Genomic DNA, 19,759 nt, shown 5'->3' with positions numbered 1-19,759 from the left:
GGAAAAGGATGACTGGATGTGCTCTAGGGGCCTTCAGGATGTGTATTACCACATAAAAGTGAACAAGCAGTCCAGAAAGTTCCTTCACTTCTGGCTAGGAGCCAGTCATTACCAATTCAGGGTTCTGCCTTTTGGACTGTCTGCAGCCCCCAGAGTGTTCACAAAGTGAATGGCAGTGGTTACAGCTCACTTGAGACTACAAGGATTCCAAGTGTTTCCATACTTAGCTGATTGTCTCCTCACTGCCCCCACCAAGCACCTGCTGGAAAAAGCCCTGGATTACACCTTCACATTGGCCAGAACCATGGGGATCTCTATAAGCTGGAAGAAAAGCAACCTAACCCCCACTCAGAACTTAGACTTCATAGGAGCAGTATTCAATACCCAATCTTGCCGAGTATCTCTTCCGGATCACAGATTACAAAGATTGAGCTCAACTCCGAGTGATACTGTCGGTGCTTGGCCTCCACACGAGAGGTTCTCCAACTCCTGGGGTCAATGGCCACAGTAATCACCAATGTCCCACTTGCGAGGTTGCACATGAGATTCCTTTAATGGCTTATTTTGTCCCAATATTACCAGAGTCATCACCCTTTATCATTTCAAATATGGATAACAGAACAGTGCAAGAAAGACCTCCAGTGGTGGATGAAGCCAGATACAAGTCTTTATAGAGTCGTCCTTTCTCCCCTCCACATCTCAAGACCACGGACGCTCCCCTGATGGGTGGGGGGGGGGGGCATTTTTAGGGCATGATTGTCCAAGGCACATGGTCGCCCATAGAGGTCAATTTTCATATCAGTGTACTAAAATTGAGGGCAGTGCTTCTAGCCTTGCAGGCTTTTCACTCTGTCCTTCTGTATGGAACTATTACCATCCAATCGGACAACGTGGCGGTCGTCTGGTATATCATCAAACAAGGGGAAACCAAGTCCTACCCATTGTGTTGAGAGGCCATGAGAGTGTGGCAGTGGGCGATTGCTTACAACTGCTCTCTGATCGCAATGCACATCCCCGGGGATTCCAACGTGATTGCGGACAAACTAAGCAGATGTATCCTTCTGCCCCATGAATGGTCCGTCAACTTAATCATAATGGCAAAAATCTTCAGCCATTGTGGCCGCGTCTATATCAGCATTTCGAAAATTGAATAGTTCGAGCCACTAAATGTCGGACTGACATGATCGAACTATCCAATTTTCGAATGCCAATTAAAAAAAAAAAATGAACTAACTGGTGTAGGCAGTGGGGCAAGTCCCCCTGCACCCCCCGCTACTTAAGTATGCCAACTCCGAGACTGCACTACATTGAGGTAAACGGAAATCTCCCCTTACAGAGATTTCCGTTTCCCAGTTCATTCTGCACTTCCGGCATTCTCAATGCGACAATTTCAAATTCGATATTGTCAGTGTTCGAGATGCTGATAGGGACCCATTGGGGCCAGCCTTGCTGCGATCTGTTTGCCTGCTCAACAAACCACAAGTGCAACGATTACTTTGCCCTGATCCCCCCCACAAGGGGAGTATCCCAAGGGGTGCTCTGGTTCACAATTGGCCTGCGGGGTTTCTTTACACTTCCCCACCACTTCCCCTAATCCCAAAATTTCTAAAGAAAGCCCTTCAGTTGAAAAGCAAAGTGATCCTCATTGCACCTTTTTGGCTCCGCCAAATATGGTTCCCCTTTCTTTGGCCTCACCTGTTAAACAAACCTTGGATCCTGGATCCAACTCCGGATCTCATTTCTCACCTCAAGGGTTGACTCACCCAAACTTAGCCAGCCTCATACTGACAGCTTGGTTTCTCCATTTCCAGTGATTGCCAGGCTGAATCAAATCTCTCTTCCCCAGCCCATGACATTATACTGGCTTCATATAAACCAACCTCCAGGAAAATCTACCGGAGTAAATGGATAAGATTCTTGTTAGGGTCCAAGCGAAGAAATCTTGATCCTTTTTCAACTCCTGTGGATGCAGTCCTAGATTATTTGTCAGATTTCTTCAAAGCAGGAGATGCAGCTTCAACCATATGTGTTCATTTAGCAGCCTCCTTTTTATGTCTCATCATCTTTGCAAAGTCTTTCCAAAAGGTATATCTAATATTAGACCACCCATAAAGGAACCCACCGAACCATGGAGTCTCACTTTAGTTCTGCAAGCTTGGATGCAACCTCCCTTTTGAACCGGCTGCTACCTGTGACTTCAAATTTTTATCCTAGAAGACCTTATTTCTAGTGGCCATTACCTCATCTAGACGCATTTCCAAGCTCCTGGCCCTATGTGTTAAACGTCCTTATATAATTTTTCATAATGACAGAGTATCATTTCGGACAAACTCGTCTTTTCTACCCAAAGTTGTCTCAGATTTTGCAGTAAACCAGTCTATTGACCTACCAGTTTTCTTTCCTAATTTCTCGAACAAAGGAGAATAATGCCTCCATATTTTAGACATGCATAGACAATTGAGATTTTATCTGGACAGAACTAAAGAAATCCACAAATCACACCAATTGTTTGTATCCTTCTCAGGCCCGAAACTGGGAAAAGCTGTCTCTAAAGTAACTCTGTCCAAATGGTTAAGACTTATACTCCTGGTGTACCAACGATCAAGAACTCCTATACCAGGACAAGTCAAAGCACATTCCACCAGATCTGTAGCAACTTCAATAGCCTTTCTTTCAAGAGCATCCATGGATGATGTCTGTGCAGCTGCAACATGGGCTCCTCTCCATACCTTTATCTCTCATTACAAACTGGATCTGATCTCTAGGGGAGAGCCTCTTTTGGTTCGATGGTGCTCAGGAATATTCTTCCATAGGGGCCACCCCGGACATATAAGGTAGCTAGGGACTCTGTCCCATCGGTAAGGAATGAATGAAGGTTAACAACATCAGATAAAGATGTTCTGTCTTACCATAACGTTCCATCTGTGTTATTTCATCTTCATTCATTCATTACGTCCCTCCCTCCTTCCCCCTCCTTGAGGCTCTTGGGGGATTGTTTGGGTCCATTGTCATTCTAGAGAACTTGTGCAGATATAGCCTCTGTTTTTTCTTGCTATGGTCAAACTCAAGCTGAGGTAACTGGGAGAAGGGCACTATGGGTAAAGCTTAGCTCGAGAGTTTTTGGCTGGCGCAAGCTTGATATAAGGCCAACTTGGTTCCGAGGATGGAACCGACACCCATCAGTAATGAATGAATGAAGATGAACAACACAGAGGAATGTTATGGTAAGGCATAACTTATTTTGTAGTGGTTTAGTGGCTACAGCTAATAGCTGTAATAGTGTGCATTACTGTAATTGCATTTTTACTGAATTACTGAACTGTAAACTGCTTTTCCATACTGAGACTTGTATTTTCTGTTTGTGGGTGCTCTTTCTGTGCTTTTCTTTGCATACTTAGTTGCTTTGCAGTTGCCTGCCCCATTAGGATACTTTTTTATTTTTTATTTTTGTTATTTTTATAAGTTCAATGTTTGAGAACATCGACCATATGGTGTTGACCGTATGGTGTTCTATATTTTCAACCGTCAATCTTATAATATAGACCCGAATAAAACAATAATTGAATTCAGTTCAGAATACAGTTTGAATAAATTGCTTTTATTTAAACTGTATTTGCTCTAATATTGCTACACACTGAAGTGTGTTAGCTTGCACTGCACTTGAATTGTTTCTAGTGCTGTTTTAGCTGCCTTTCTGTAAAGAGACTTGCTGTATCCAAAACTGTTTGTAAGCATCTGAGCGGTGCCAAAGTCTGCTCTTCAGTTTTTCCCTTAGATCTACTAGTTCTCTCCTCTCCTGCACCTTTACTAGCTTATTAGTCTAGCACTTTACCAGACTTCTTATAGCAATTATTGTAGCACACACAAGTGATACCAGCACTAAAACATTCTACAAGGAAACAGATCCAGTACTTATTGTTAATGCCCACCCATCCAGGTATGTCTAAAGGTCAGTTCCCTGTGCTTTCTCCTATTGACCTGGTGAACTTGGGCATCCTGAGGCAATGTAGCAACTGCCTCATGTACACCGACAACCCTCTTCTATTACCTCCCAACACTCAGACTTGCGAGAGATGCACTTGTATATCCAAATTGGAAGCCATGCACTCTCCAGCCAAGACCGGAATAGGCGGTCAAGAGGTGAAGGTCAGCACTTGCACCACACCACATGGAACACACAGACCTCCAGAACACACACCAGCACTGCCTTCACATAAAAACACAAACCACACACCCATTCTCGCTGTGGCTGTCAATAAAAATCTACCCAAACAGCAGAGACCTCCAAGGCAGAAACGCATTCAACCACCACAACACACTAATCATGAGACACACAATTCTCCTAAACAGTGTGCCACTCAACCAAAGCCCTTAAGGCAAAACAGCATGCTCAACACACTAGTCATAGGTGACTCGATAGTGAGGCACACTGATATCCCACTCACTAGGTTGAATAAGGAGAAAGTAGCAGTCAACTGCCTGTCAGGTGCCAGGATCCGCCACATAAGGCATGCATTCGGGTTCCTCAACAACAGGTAAAAATATGACTCTGTCATTGTACATGTGGCTGTGAATGACCCAAGACATACCTCCATGGACTACATGAAAAGAGACATAGAGGAGCTCTTGGATTATGTAGCCCAGGCAGGTAGTTTCTGGTGTCATTTTAAGGAGATCCAGTATCTGTCTGCCTGGGATGACATGATTGACAGACCTTGATGCTTACCCAGAGATGGCCTGCATCTGTCACCCCTGGGCTTCTGGATACTGGCCAAGGCTCTTGCCACCCCTATAGTAACTTTTTTAGGCAGTGTTCCAAAGACCAAATTACCACCGTAACAGCTACAAACAAATGCAATCTGAGGGTCATGCTGCTCAACGCTCTCGCTCAAAGCACTCCTTAAAATGGAGAACATCGACATTTGTGCTATAACAGAGACCTGGTTCAAGGCAGCAGAAAGCACCCCTACACTACCAGGCTATAACTCTTTCCACACCTTAAAGCCCCAGAACTTGGAACGAAGCTCCAAAGGCAGTAGTAGTGTTTCCATATTCATAAAGGATACACACACCTCCAGACTGGTAGTCCAACATAACGCATCAGAGATACTTCAGGTGCAGCTAACATTGGGTAAGACAACAATCCAGGTCGTAGCCTGTGATAGGTCCCCAACCATGTCCCAAGACTCACACTCCACGTTCCTAAGCACCCTGGAGAATATTAGGGTCCAACCTAACACACTCATACTAGGCAACTTCAACTACTCCTCCATTAACTGGGAAAACTACTCGTGTACTAATACATTTGTCCAGTGTTTCCTAGAGTTATAAATTCCAATGCCCTGGACCAGCTCATTCTTACCCCCAATAGAGATAGCAACATCCTTGACCTGGTCCTTACTAACATGGGTGATCGTTGCTCTACACCTTTAGTCAGCTCCTCCCTGGTTAGATCCAACCACAAACTAATCAACTTGGAAATTCGCATCCCTCCCACTCCATCTCGCAAAGGTAACCACCATGAAAACCTTCTCCAAAGCTAACTTTGGGCTCCTAAAAACAGAGGTGGCTAACTTTATGGCACCCATGCAAATGGAGAATAGTTGCATGACCGCCGAATCATTCATCTTGGAAATCCGCATCCCTCCCACCCCACCCCACCCCACCCCTGCAAAGGTAACCACCATGAAAACCTTCTCCAAAGCTAACTTTGGGCTCCTAAAAACAGAGGTGGCTAACTTCATGGCACCCATGCAAATGGAGAAAGTTGCATGACCGCCGAATCATTCATCTTGGAAATCCGCATCCCTCCCACCCCACCCCACCCACGCAAAGGTAACCACTATGAAAATCTTCTCCAAAGCTAACTTTGGGCTTCTAAAAACAGAAGTGGCTAACTTCATGGCACCCATGCAAATGGAGAATAGTTGCATGACCGCCGAATCATACACCAATGCACTGTACGAACATGTACACAAATGCATGGATCTTGCCATACCCAATAGAACCAAGACGCTCTCCTCCAAAAAAAAGGAAGTCAATCTGGTGGTCCCTTGCCATAAACAAACTCTACAACAGAAAGAGGAAACTAATACAGAATAAGGTGAAGTCCCAAGAGTGGAAAATCTTCCTTGTCATCCTCAACAAAAAGTTGAAATCCCTCATCAAATCCTCTAAAGCTAGCTATGAAAACAGAATTGCAGCAGATAGTAAAGACAACCACAAGGCCTTCTATAGTTATGTAAAGAGTCTCCATGGCAATACCCATATTTGCTCTGAGCTACTGCACAATGGTACCTTCTATACTGAGCCAACGGATATTGCCTATATACTGGCTGACAGATTCAATGCCAACTTTACCCCCCCCAAAGGACCAATCACAATACCAGTAGGTTGCCAGGCACCCAGCATTACTGCTGCACAGGTTAAGACAACACTATCTAAGGCCAATAATACAGCTTCTATGGGACCTGAAAATATCCCTGGCTGTGTTCTACATGAATTACAGAGTGAACTGGCACCTCACCTGTGTGCCCTGCTCAATCACAGCCTCACCTCAGGCTTTGCCCTACCAAACGGCACACTGCTACAGTCATCCCCCTCCACAAGAGAGGAGAGAATACAGACCCTGGGATTTATATCGCCCCATTATCCTGACAAGTCTGATATGCAAAGCTATGGAATGCATCATCATGGACCTAATAAACAAGGATATTGGGAATCTCCAAACTCTGTATCCCACACAGTTTGGTTTTGTGAAGGGTAGATCATGCCTACTCAACTTGGTCGACTTCTTTGAGTCAGTCACCAGAGCTGTGGATGACGGCAAGGTGATTCATACAGCCTACCTTGATCTGGCCAAGGCCTTTGATACTATTCCCCACTCAGGAATCATAGAAAAACTCACTAAGCTAGGCATCAACCCTTGTATCACTAGGTGGGTTGCAAACTGGCTCACAGATAGAACCCACATAGTGAAAGTAGCTGACTCCCAAGTCAGACTGCCAACTAGTCACTAGTGGAGTCCCACAGGGTTCAGTCCTGGGTCCTCTCCTGTTTGGTATCTACTAATCTGAAGTCCAGGCCAACAAGAAGGGACTCTGGCTGACAATGTTTGCAGATGATTGCAAGTTGGGAGCTAACTCCCCAAGTGATGTTGACATCCTACAGAATGGGCTCACTGAGACACTTTAGTACCTCTGGTTATGGATATCTGCTTGCTCATCCCTATCCATAAAAGCCACAGGCAGTTCTTCAGGTTTACTGTGGGAACCGATGATTTCCAGTTTACTCTTTGCCATGGAGTTGGTGTGCTGTACCCAAGGTTCTTTTTACCAGATGCTTTGTTCCTGTCTGGCCATCTCGTAACAAGAAGGATCCATGTTTACCTTTATCTGGATTATTGCTTAATTCAGGATATCTCTGAGGAGGAGCACATGAGATTTTTGACTTGCACTTTCCTTGGTCTGACCACAATAGGTGTTGCATTTAATCTACAGAAATTAAGCTTCTCCCCAGCTTCCATTAAGACATTCCTGGGCGCAGTTTTGGGCACTAAAGCAAACAGGGTGTCCTTACCAGTGGGGAACTCCTCTCCCCATCAGTTCTTCACTTGTATTGACCAGATGTGTTGCCTGTTAAGACATTAAACTTCATGTCAGATTGATTTTGATGGCTACACATGAGGAAAAAAAATGTGGTTATCTCAAACCTGTTTTGAACCAGGGATCCTGTTGCTCCCCTCTGTCTGGTAGGAGTATGTGTGGTGGGTAGACCAGGTAAAAGCTAGTCAAGGCCTTCCCTTGATTACTGTAGAGTTCACTCAATCCCTGCCAAGAGATGCCTCAGACTGGGTGGAGGGCACCAGAAATGCAGAGGAGGTGGTCCAGAATGATTTCCAAACATGTAACTGTGAAAGCAATGATTGTTTTTGTTATGTGCTACAAACTTTTAAATCGGTGTCACAGACAACCTACAGATGCAGTCATGGTGGTACCCAGTCTTTCCCACTTTGTAGGCTAAACAGGATCTATGTCTCAAGTGAGTCCATGTAACCAGCAAACAGAGCACTGTTGCATATTATCTCTCCAGGCCTAGCAGTCTTTATATAATCTTTTATAACCTAATTCTAAGCCTCAACTGGAATATTAAGTCCTGTACTGGCCAATACCCCAATACCGGAGATGGGAATTATTTGCAAGTTACTGTTCTTCCTGCTTGTCCATAAGCTGCCTAAATAGACACTTTTTACTCCATGCTGTCAGATTCCCAGTGGTGAGCAGTGGTAGTTGGCATATTCAGTACTACATCCTATCTTGGGTTATTGCAGGACAGTGCAAGAGAAAGGGGGAGGATGGTGCGAGAGGGCACAACATACAGGGAAATATTAAGGGAGATAGTAGAAGGGAGCAGGATAAGGATGTATTAGGCAGATGGACAGACAATGTAGTAAGGAGACTGTATGCTGAAGCATTTTACAAGACAATTAAACATAAAGTGTAGGTTAAAGATAATTTGCAGTGTTTTCTGCATATTTTAAATAAAAGTATACATTTGTGCCCTCATCATAATTGTTGGAATCTGAAAATGTATTCTCATTTGAGGTTAGTTATTTGAATTTTTGTGCTTGTTGTCATGGCCTAAAGCATTAAATCTATTTATTTATATCTGTCAGATTTAGATACTGATGACATCACTAGGAGTCTATTAAATGTCATTGTTGAGCACACTGGATTACAGAGTTAATTTTTACTCCTATGTTAGAGTTAGCTGTCTGCTTGGTACGAGATTCATTTAAATGCTGAAGTACTGGAGAGCATTGTGCTTTCTAGATAAAATTATGTGATCTTTACCCAATGCAGTTGTAGCTTTGGTGTGTGTGTGTTTGCGCGCTTGTGTGCATGCATGTGCGGATGTATATATGTATGTGAGCAAGAGGTAATATTGGACTAGCAGGAGCTCAAAAACAGATTTCATATGTCAAACGAAAAACCTCATGTAAGTAGTTTCACACGTTTTGCCACAGTATTTTTAAGGCTTACCTTTCCTTGTTTACTCGCAACATGGAAACCTGCCTATGAAAAAGTAGAGTAGAGCAGTTTGTACGATTACAGGAGGCAAAAGTTCACTTCACGGCAATGTACAATTATGTGCTTCATCAGAGCTGTGTTTGCACTTCGTTCATCAAAGTATTTCTACATTTTGTTTTGGCATTTTACTTTAGAATTTTAGTTTTGATGTGGGACATCATCCTTTCAATACTTGCACTTCATCACAGAAGTAATTCAGCTTTACTAAGTGAACATAATAGGCATTTGGTTTGGCATGTGTGTTCCTGGTAGTACATTTAGGACAGGACAGTAGAGATTTCCCTTTAGTAATAACATCCATTGCAGACGGCTGGAGCTACACTGTACTATAGTGTGTCATTCTTACGTCCTACTGATCCTTTCAATGATACTGTTCTTTTGCTCCCTTCTATACATACTTACTACATCTGTAAGCAGTTCTTACTACCTTTGTAAAACTATCTCAAACTGTACCTTTTGTCCTGCAAAATCCAGGTAACTACAGGAAGCCAAACTCTGAAAAATATCTGTGTAAACCCACTCACTGAACCCTTGTACTATTTCTCAAAACTGCATCTTAGTCTTGCGCTGCAAGTTTAACTATAGTTAAAAAAGTAAGAATAACTACTTGTAAATACATATTTCACTACTACCTGTTTTTTATGAATATCTCAAATTGTATAAATGTATGTCTGTAACTGTATAAATGTCTTCTTAATGGTGGAGCTTTTCTCCCCAGGCCTCCACTGAAAATGGACCTGGTCCGGCTGGATTTTCCTAGTTAAATGTAAAATAAAATAAAAAAAATACTGTGACGTCTCCTGGGATCTACCCAAAGGAAGATGAACGGTTATGGCAAGTACAGCAACACAATAACACGGAGATAATGATTATGCTCACACAAAAATCCATAGATATAGCAGTGCATGTAATAAGGTGCTAGACCTGTCTGAAACATTAAGAACATGTCATTTTTAAATGAAATCTCTGGAGGAATGTTTTGACTGTAGTATGCTATAATTTGGAGAATAAAGTAGCATGACAAAGTGGTCTCAAAGTGTGCTTTAAGCCATTATTCAGCTAGTAAACAATCAGTATGAAGTTATCAGAAAGCATCAGATTGTAACAGTCGGGAAACACTAATCATAAGACAATGGTTAATTGATTAGTCAGTTAAAAAATCATTGCTTATGATTAAGAACCTGGGAAACTATTGTAGGTGAATGGAAGGCTGTGGCAGGAGGAATTTTGCAAGGAAGACTGGAGGAGAGGTGGATGTGGTGTTGAAGATGTGTGCCAAGGGTTTGACTCTGGGAGCTTATTTAATTAGTTAGGAGGAAAGGAATTGATAGAGAGGGTTAGAAAGGAGGGAAACGGCAGGAGGGGATATCACAAATTCCTGTGTGTACAAAGACAGGGAAGGGGGTAACCAAGGAACACTACTAAAATGAGGTAATCAGAGGAGTGTGAGTTAATTGGGACAGTATTCAGAAAACTAGAAGAAAACAGAGGGACAGATTATAGACAGGAAGTAAGGAGGGGTAATATGTTATCTAAATTTATCACCTTAGACTATTTGGCTATCCTTAGAAAGAAGAGGAGGAATGGAAATATATGGGGGGGGGGAGGCTGAGGTCCAGAAAGCCAAGGGACAGATATTGAGATAAGTGAGGAAGGGGTGACAGAACCAGTATCACCAAAAGGGAAGGTAGGGCAGTAAGGAAGCAGATACAGTCAGGCAGGTACTTGGATAGAAAGAAAACAGAAGATAGTCAAAAGGAGTAGTAATATAGGAAGCCAAGAGGCTTGACAGTGCAGCACAAGGACAGGTAAGTAAAGCTGCAGAGTAACGGGTATAAAGGCACCAATGGTTAAGGGAACCTAATCAGAGGACTTAATTGAGTAAACAGGAGCAAAACAAGGTATTTGCAAAAGGTGAAAGTGGTCCTTTAGGGAATTATCTACCTATTGAAGAGGCCATAGTGGAAGTAATGAAAAGGTTCAGGTAGGCAGGAGCAGGGATTAAATAAAATGTAGCAGCACTGTCAAAAGTGTTAGCCATACCAAGTAGAGGCATTATGAGAAAGGGGAAATATAGCAGTTTAGCTTCTGACAAAGGCAGAAAAGTTAGGAAGGGATTGTCATAATAGAGGAGTGCTCGGGAAGATGTGGCTGCAGCCTGGAAGGGCATACTTTAAAGCTTGTTTTTTTTTAAACTGAGTTGAAAAAAGAGGGGTGAATGATTTAAACTGTTGCCTGGAAGATACGAGGTTACAGTGCAAGAAAGGGTGGTGGAAAGAATAACCTGAATGTGGTGTTTATCATTTCCTGAAGCCTATGATTGAAAATGGTTGATTTAAACGCACAAGTAGTGGAGAATAATGCCAACATCCTGGAGAAACAGAAACATGGAGTAATTATTAAAACAAAGATGTTTGTAATGTGGCAGCTGTTAATCAGAGGAGGCAGGATCTACTGCTTGGGTGATCTGCTTGCTAGTAGAGATCATGCACTATTGAGCTTATGTGAATTGAAATTGTATTCCTTAGAACTGAAGAGACAAAATTAAAAAAGGCATATGTACTGTTGTGGTATTTTAGAATATTCTCCCTTTTCTTGATGCAAACATACTTTACAGTTTCTGCACACACACGCACACACTCACACACAAACACACACACACACAGACACACACACACACACACACACACAATTTATTTGTGGATATGTTTGTAAAATGTGTATCAGTCTATCTTTATGTATAAGTATGTATATGTGTGGATGTATGTGTGTGTGCATGTGTGTATGTATATAAATATATATATATATATATATATATATGTGTGTGTGTATATGTATATGTGTATATATATGTGTGTATATATATATATATATGTGTGTATATATATATATATATATATATATATATGTGTATATATATATATATATATATATATATATATGTGTGTGTGTGTGTGTATATATATATATATATATATATATATATATATATATATATATATATATATATATATGTATATATATTCATATAAACTTCTGTGTTTATAATTAGTACTTGTAGTCTAAATGTGTAGAAAGAAGGCATATATGGTAAGTCTGACAGTGAGGTACCTTGAAGTAGTCCCTTTACTGTGATGTAGGGATCTTGCCATTAGTGTCTGTGTTTGTAAAAGTAGAAGAATCATAGACGCAGGGGGCTGTAAAGGTTATTTAAAAGCATTTCAGTGAGTTTTTGGTTAATGCATTTTATTTCGTGAATATCGTACAGCCTTCAGCACCTTTTGCAGTCCACTTGCATGGTGCCAACTTTTTTGCTTTCATTGGATATCCACTGATCTGAAGATGTTCTTTGTGTTTCACTGTTGCAGTCATCACCTGTGGGTTATCCCTGCTGTGGTAGCCCTCGGCCAGGCCAAATACAAGAGTCAATGTTTTTCTGCGTTAGCTGCTGTCGCCTGTAGACTGACATCAGGTCATCAGTGCTATAAAGTAAGGCATCTGACGCCATTACATCAGTCTTTCTTGCCTTGAAGCCCATAGCAGAAGCAGTTTGCAAGTGTGCCAGTCGATCGGTACCAGAGTTCGGATCACAGCTGAAAACGTCTAAAGCTATGTACCCAGTTGGGGATCTCTTTTTCTTGCACTAACCGATGTCCGAAAAAGTTTCTTGCCTGTGGAAAGCAGATCCCACACTGAGACTTCCATTCATACTGCATCACTTGTTTAGGCCCAGACCATGATGTTGCCCGTTACCGGTTCTGTGCCCTCTTTAACACGAGAGCCGTGTCGTAGAGCTCTTTTTATAGACAGGTATTTTCATCCTCAGTCTTCACAAATGGCGTCGGTCAGCCAACAGTCTCTACAGCATCCTAAAATGCACGGGGATAAAGATAGAGACAGGCCTCACAAGGCTAAGCCTTCCGACAACTCTTCCGCTAAGTAGGTCATCAGTTCTCTGGAATTCAGTGAGGCGCTTTCACAGCCCCTGATGTCCGATGCAATTGCTATGCAGGCCTCTACTGAGACCCTTTCGAATTCCGGTATGCCGCAGAAATCTTATTTATCTTCAGAGCCTTTGGCTGTCTCTTCCTCTGTTGGGTTCAGAGCCATGACACAGGCACTGGCTTCCGAGGAGGCCTTTCATAGTACCGTTTCCAGTCAGAAACGGATGTCTCCTCACCCGACTAACATTTCTCTCAGACTGATAATTACTCTTGGGTTTAGAAGCCAGGCAGCCCCTAGAAAATCTACCTCTAGCCACCATCTTACTCCCGCCCCTCCACCCCAGGCCCAGATGCTTAAGATGGCGGAGGATCTTATTTCCCTTATCAGGGGCAGTCAAGCCACAACTTCTAAAAGGAAAAGACACCCTTCTCCTGAACTATTGACAGAGCAAGATTCTGCGGAATCAGATTATTCAGATTTTGAAGAGGAACAACAACCTCTTACTGCTTATGAGGAATCAGATGCAGAGGAATCCATCCCTTTTGCTTCCCCACCAGAAGACCTCTCCTTTGGGGAAATTGTCCACACCCTCAGGGAGCATTTCCAATGGGAATCTCAGGATTTCCCTCTGTAAAAGGCTAAGAGAATTTATAGATCTACCCCAGCATAGACCCCTTGCCATCCCCCCTATTTTAGAAGTGGTGGATGAGGTTTTCCATGAATCCAGTTCATCCCCGGACATCCTGCCTCCTGCTCCCAGTAAGCCAGACAGGTAGTACAGAGTACCAGACACTCACAAATACCTGTACAGAAATCCTGCTACAGACCCGGAGGTCATTACACAGGGTCCCAAGGGAGCCAGGGCTAGTTCTGCAAAGAACCCTACTCCTTCTGATAAGGATGCCAGAGCTCTGGGCAGATGGGGTAAAAAAGTTTACACCTCTGCAACCCTAGCTATCGGAGTTCTCAATTGTCAGTTCCATATGTTAAAATATCAACAGCACACTTTAGAACTATTAAAGCAAAATATTTCTACCTTTCCTGATTGTGCCAATTCTAATGAGTTAGCAGATTTATTGCACTCCACTTGTCAAGTGGCAAGGCGCTCTTTACATTATGGATATGATGCACTAGAAGCCTCTAGCAGGGCAGCAGTGTCTGGATCTGTCATTAGGAGACATGTATGGTTGAAGGAACAACCTCTACCTGATCATGTCAATTAATTGATGCACCTTTGGATAAAGATCACTTGTATGGAGAAAAAGCAGAAGAGGTGCTTAAAAAGATGGAAGACAATGCAAAATCTATGTAAAGAGTAAAAAATTTCTTTCAGGTTCAACCTCCTAGATTCAGCAGGAATTTTCCCTCTGAGCACTGGTCCTTTCCTGCACCTAGCAGACAGGGGCAAGCTAAGCCCTGCAGGGATAGGCCACCCAGGTCCCTACAGCAAGGGACAGTAGAGAACCAAACAGTGGACCACAGCTGTCTCTAAGACAGGGAGTTCTAAGCCATCTCTCTATGGCAAAAACTCTCAATGACTCCCACCCCCCCCCGCCCTCCTTTTACCCAAAAGCTCGGAGGAAGGTTGTCCCTCTGCAAAGAAAATTGGCTGTCTGTAACCAAGGACCAGTGGGTCTTAAAGATAATTTTTCAGGGATACAAATTCACTTTCAACAAACTCCCAATTCTCAGAGGGTACCCAGACTTGCCTCCCAATAAGTGGGCAGATGCATTAAAGCAAGTCCAAACTCTGATAGCCCAGGGGCAGTAGAACTTGTCATTACAGATCAAGCAGGCAAAGGCTTTTATTCCAGGCTTTTCCTTGTTCTCAGAAAGGAGGGCAATTTGCGCCCCACCCTGGATCTGTCCATTCTGAACACATCCCTGGTGGTCCCCAAATTCAAACCCTGCCTATGCTGACGAAAAAATGCCTGGTTAGTGACCTTGGACCTAAAAGATGCGTACCTCCATATCCCCATAAGGGAGTCCTGCAGGAAATACCTGCGTTTCAGAGCAGGCTTACAGCACTTTCAGTTCTCTGGTCTTCCCTTTGGTTCATCTACTGCTCCCAAGGTTTTCACCAAATGTTTGGACCCGGCCATAGCATTTTGCAGACAGAAAAATATACAGATTTACCTTTATCTGGACGACTGCCTCATTCAGGCAGAGAGCAAAGAAAAGCTACTCCAGGACTTGCACTTTGTTAAAACTCTCCTAACTTCCTTGAGGTTCACCATCAATGAGAAGAAATCAAAACAAGCTCCCTCCAGGAGGATCATTTTCCTGGGAGCACTGCTGGACACAGCATTCCAAATGACCTTCCTATCCTCAGGAAAGCAGAGCTTCCTGCCTCTTTACTTTAGCCAGCTGGTGTCCAAAAGTCACCTCACAGTGAGGAAGTTCCTGCAAGCCTTGGAGTACATGGCTTCTTGCATCCTTCTAATTCCTCTGGCCAGGCTTCACATGAGGAAACTTCAGTAGAATCTAAGGAACCTTTGGTGTCAACACTCACAGCCTGTAGAGACCTCTCTCGCTCTGATCCCCTGTATAAGGGCCGAGTTTCTCGGGTGAGCAGGGGCCTGTGTCAAGAAACAGGGTCTCCCCTTCATCCACCGCCCCACCGGGCAGACCATCACCACCGACACCTCAGACATCGCTTGGGGCACCACCTAGCAGGCAGGTGCACCCAGGGTCTTTGGGATGCCCAACACCTTCCCTTGCATATCAACCAGAAGGAAATGATCACAGTGCAAAAGGCTCTGACATCCTTCCAACCCCATATCAGGCCAGGAGGTCTCCTTATCAAAATAGACAACACCACAGTAATGTGGTACATCAACAAACAGGGAGAGAGATGATCTTACCCTCTGTGTAGGCTAGCCATGAACCTCTGGCTGACTGCATCCTCCATGGGATTGCACCTAATAACCCAATACTTACTAGGGATCAGCAACACCCTGGCAGACCACTTAAGCAGACACTCAGTGGACCTCCATGAATGGCAGCTCCACAAAAAGATCGTTTTGCAAGTCACTCAAGTGTGGGGAAATCCGGAGGTGGATAGCTTTGCTTCACACCTCAACCATCAGCTAAAGAAATTCTGCACCAGGGTGTATCACCACCTGACGTGGAAGGTGGATGCCTTGACCTTCCAGTGGAACTCCCTCTTCGTGTATGCATTCCCCTCTCTGCCTCTTATTCCCAAGGTACTCATCAAGATAAGGGAGGAGGGACCCAAGGCCATCCTCATTGCTCCAGATTGGCCCAGACATCATTGGTACTCCTTGCTGTGCAGCCGGACATCACATCCTCCCAGGTAGATGTCCTTCAAGGATGCATCTGCAGTCATCACATATGGGTTGTCCTGCCTCAGGCATCCCTTCGGTCGGCCGGATTCCAAAGTCTGGGTCCAGCGTCGGCTGTGTCGCCCCTTCCCCGACGTCAGAGCGCCTGAGGTATAAAAGCGTTAGCCGACGCCATCTTCCTCAGTCTTTCTTGCCGCGTGGTGCCCGAAGCAGAAGCAGTTCGCAAGTGCCGGTCGGCCAGCTCCTGTAAATTCGCTATCCGAAGTCTTCAAAAGCTAAGTACCCCGTTGGGGACTCTTTCTTGCCTCAGCCGATGTCAGAAAAAGTTAATAATTGTTTAACTTGTGGGAAACAAATACCTCATAAAGATTTCCACTCTTACTGTCTCCCCTGCTTAGGCCCAGACCACGACGTCTCGGCATGTTCAGCCTGCACTTCCTTCAACCCACGCACTCTTAGACGTCAGTCGGAGTTCGCAGAAGAGTTTTTTGGGGCTAGTTTTTCATACATAATGCCATCGGAAACCCCAACATCTCATTTAATTAAGAAACGGAAAGACAAGGATCGACACACGCGGGCTGCGGTTTCGGCTGAAACCGCGGCTAGGCCTACCGCGAGTGTCTCGGTCTCAGCTGATACCGAGTCCTTGGAACTTCCGAACCCTGAAACAATACAACCGACAGCCTCGGCCCCGGAGGCTCCTACAGAGTTGGTTACAGAATTGCCTTCAGAAACTGGTGTATTGGAATCTTCCGACACCATACCTTTAGGCAAAGCTACACCAGCACGTGGTGCATCCAGGCCTCCTGCATCCATGTCCATTAAGGCCTTCACTAGGGCTAAAGCTGCAAAACGCACTAAAGCCATGCCTCCCAGGGTTATTCCCCTGGGACCCTCTTCTAGTTCACAAATTCTAACCTTAGCAGAGGATCTTATCTCTTTAATCAGGGGCTCTCAGCCCCATCCGGACAGGGGCTCCCAACCTCCTCTAGACAAGAGGCCCAAGGTGGATCCCCCTGACCCCCTTACCTCAGAGGAGGCCTCTGATGGCTCTGATAACTCAGACTACCAGGAGGAGGCTTATTCGGCCTACGAGGATTCGGATGCAGAGGAATCTATCCCCTCAGCCTCCCCTCCTGAAGACCTTTCCTTTGGGGAGACCCTTCACACTATGAGAGAACATTTCAAATGGCAGGGCCAGGAATATTCTGATTCCAGGAAAAGACTAAGAACCTTTCTTCATTTACTTCAGCATAGACCTTTGGCTATTCCTCCTGTTTTAAATGTCATTGATGATGTGTATTCTGACTCTAGTATGACCCCTGACACTCTGCCTCCGGCCCCTGCTAAGCCCGATAGGTATTACAGGGTCCCGGACACACACAATTTTCTTTATAAGGCCCACTCTGCTGATCCTGAAACTATCTCACAGGGCCCTAAAGGGGTTGCAGCTGTTACTACTAAGAATCCACTCCCCTCTGCAAAGGAGTCCAGGGCATTAGAGAGATGGGGTAAAAAAGTGTATACTTCTGCCACTCTTGCTATGAGGGCATTAAATTGTCAATTTCATATGATACAGTACCAAGAGTATTTGTTAGAAGAAATGCATAAGAAACTGTCTTCTACTGAACCCCTTGACCGTAAATCCCTTGACCGTAAATCCCTTCAGGATCTGGTACATAACTCCCAGCAGGTTAGCAACCATTTCTTGCAGTGTGGTTATGATGCATTGGAAGCTTCATGTAGGTCAGCAATGACAGGTGTTGTCATACGTAGGCATGCTTGGCTGAAGGAACAATCTCTGCCAGACCATGTTAAGGCTAAGCTTTTGGATGCCCCACTGGAAAAGCAAAAGTTATTTGGTTCCACTGCTCAAGAAGTCCTAAAGAAAGTTGAGGAAAAGGCAAAATCTGTACAAACAGTTAAGGATTTTCTTCAAGTCCAACCACCTAGATTCAGCAGAAATTGGCCTTCCATGAATTGGTCCTTTCCGGACACAGAAAGATTTCAAAGGGGCAGGAACAGGCGTGCCAGAGGTAGAGGGCAAGCTAGGGGCTCCTACAGAGGCCGTCAGTGGCAACCACCAATCCAGACAGGCAGTTCAGGACTTACAACTGCTGCACAAGGACAAACTCAATGACTTTTCTTTGATTCCGCCAACCAGGGCTCAATTAGAAGCACCTTTGGGCAGAAAGCTTTCTTTATTCTCAAAAAATTGGCACAACATTACAAGAGACAAATGGACACTCCAAATAATAGACAACGGATACAGGTTCCATTTCCACACCTTGCCAAAAAGAAAAGGCATGCCAGGTCTGCCACCAAATCAAAGGGCAGAGGCTTTGAAACAAATCTCAAACTTACTACAAATGAAAGCCATAGAAAAAGTTCCTATTTCAGAACAAGGCCAAGGATTTTACTCCAGGATTTTCCTTGTTCCAAGAAAAGAGCATCAATGGAGACCAATTCTCGACTTGTCCGCACTAAATACTTATTTAATTGTGCCAAAATTCAAAATGCTGACTCTACAGCAACTCCTTCCCATGCTGGGCAAGGGGTCTTGGCTGGTGACTCTAGACCTCAAGGAGGCATACCTGCATGTCCCTATCAGACAAAGTTGCAGAAGACACCTCAGATTTCTTGCAGGGTCAGAGCATTATCAATTCTCAGCATTGCCCTTTGGCTTATCTACTGCGCCCAGAGTATTCACGAAATGCCTGGCATCAGTAATAGCACACTGCAGACTTCAGGGGATTCAAATATACCCATATCGGGACGACTGCCTTATACAAGCGGACAACCAACAAACTTTGATAAAGGACTTAAACTATGCCATCAATCTTCTGCAGGCCTTGGGATATACAGTCAACATGCTCAAATCAAGACTTGTTCCATCCCAAAGAATAACTTTTCTGGGTGCGGATCTAGATACAAACACCCAAATGGCTTATCTCACAGAAGAAAAACAAAGACAGCTACCGGATTACTTCAAGAATCTGTCAAGGCAAACTCAGCTAACTGCAAGGAAAATCCTGCAGGCCCTGGGTTACATGGCATCCTGTATTCTTTTGATTCCACAAGCAAGGCTTCACATGAGAAAGCTTCAGTGGTACCTAAGAAGTTTATGGACTCAGCACAGTCACAGTTTGGAAACTTTAATCCCAATCATTCCATGCCTTCACAAGGAATTTCTGTGGTGGGCTCAGGCCAGCCAGTCCAACAGGGGGTTGCCCTTCACAAAGCCAAATACCTCCCAAACTATTACAATGGACGCTTTAGACCTAGGTTGGGGAGCACACATGGAGGGCAGAGGTATCCAAGGACAGTGGTCACGAAAGGAGCTACGCATGCACATAAATCAAAAAGAAATGCTAGCAATACATGCAATCGAGGCCTTCAAAATCTTTCTGCATCAAGGCC

At 44.1% G+C, this 19,759-nt stretch overlaps 1 protein-coding gene across 1 annotated transcript in view; it reads left to right on the top strand.

Moving 5' to 3' along the window:
* RREB1 (ras responsive element binding protein 1) overlaps positions 1-19,759 on the top strand; it is a gene marked incomplete in the record, with an annotated part of 464,399 nt that overhangs the window by 406,916 nt on the left and 37,724 nt on the right.

Source organism: Protopterus annectens, chromosome 3.part0 (assembly GCF_019279795.1).
Source record: "Protopterus annectens isolate FY-2018-M chromosome 3.part0, PAN1.0, whole genome shotgun sequence".
In the NCBI taxonomy this organism is placed as follows: Eukaryota; Metazoa; Chordata; order Ceratodontiformes; family Protopteridae; genus Protopterus; species Protopterus annectens.
This window is presented reverse-complemented; position numbering and strand designations above follow the sequence as displayed.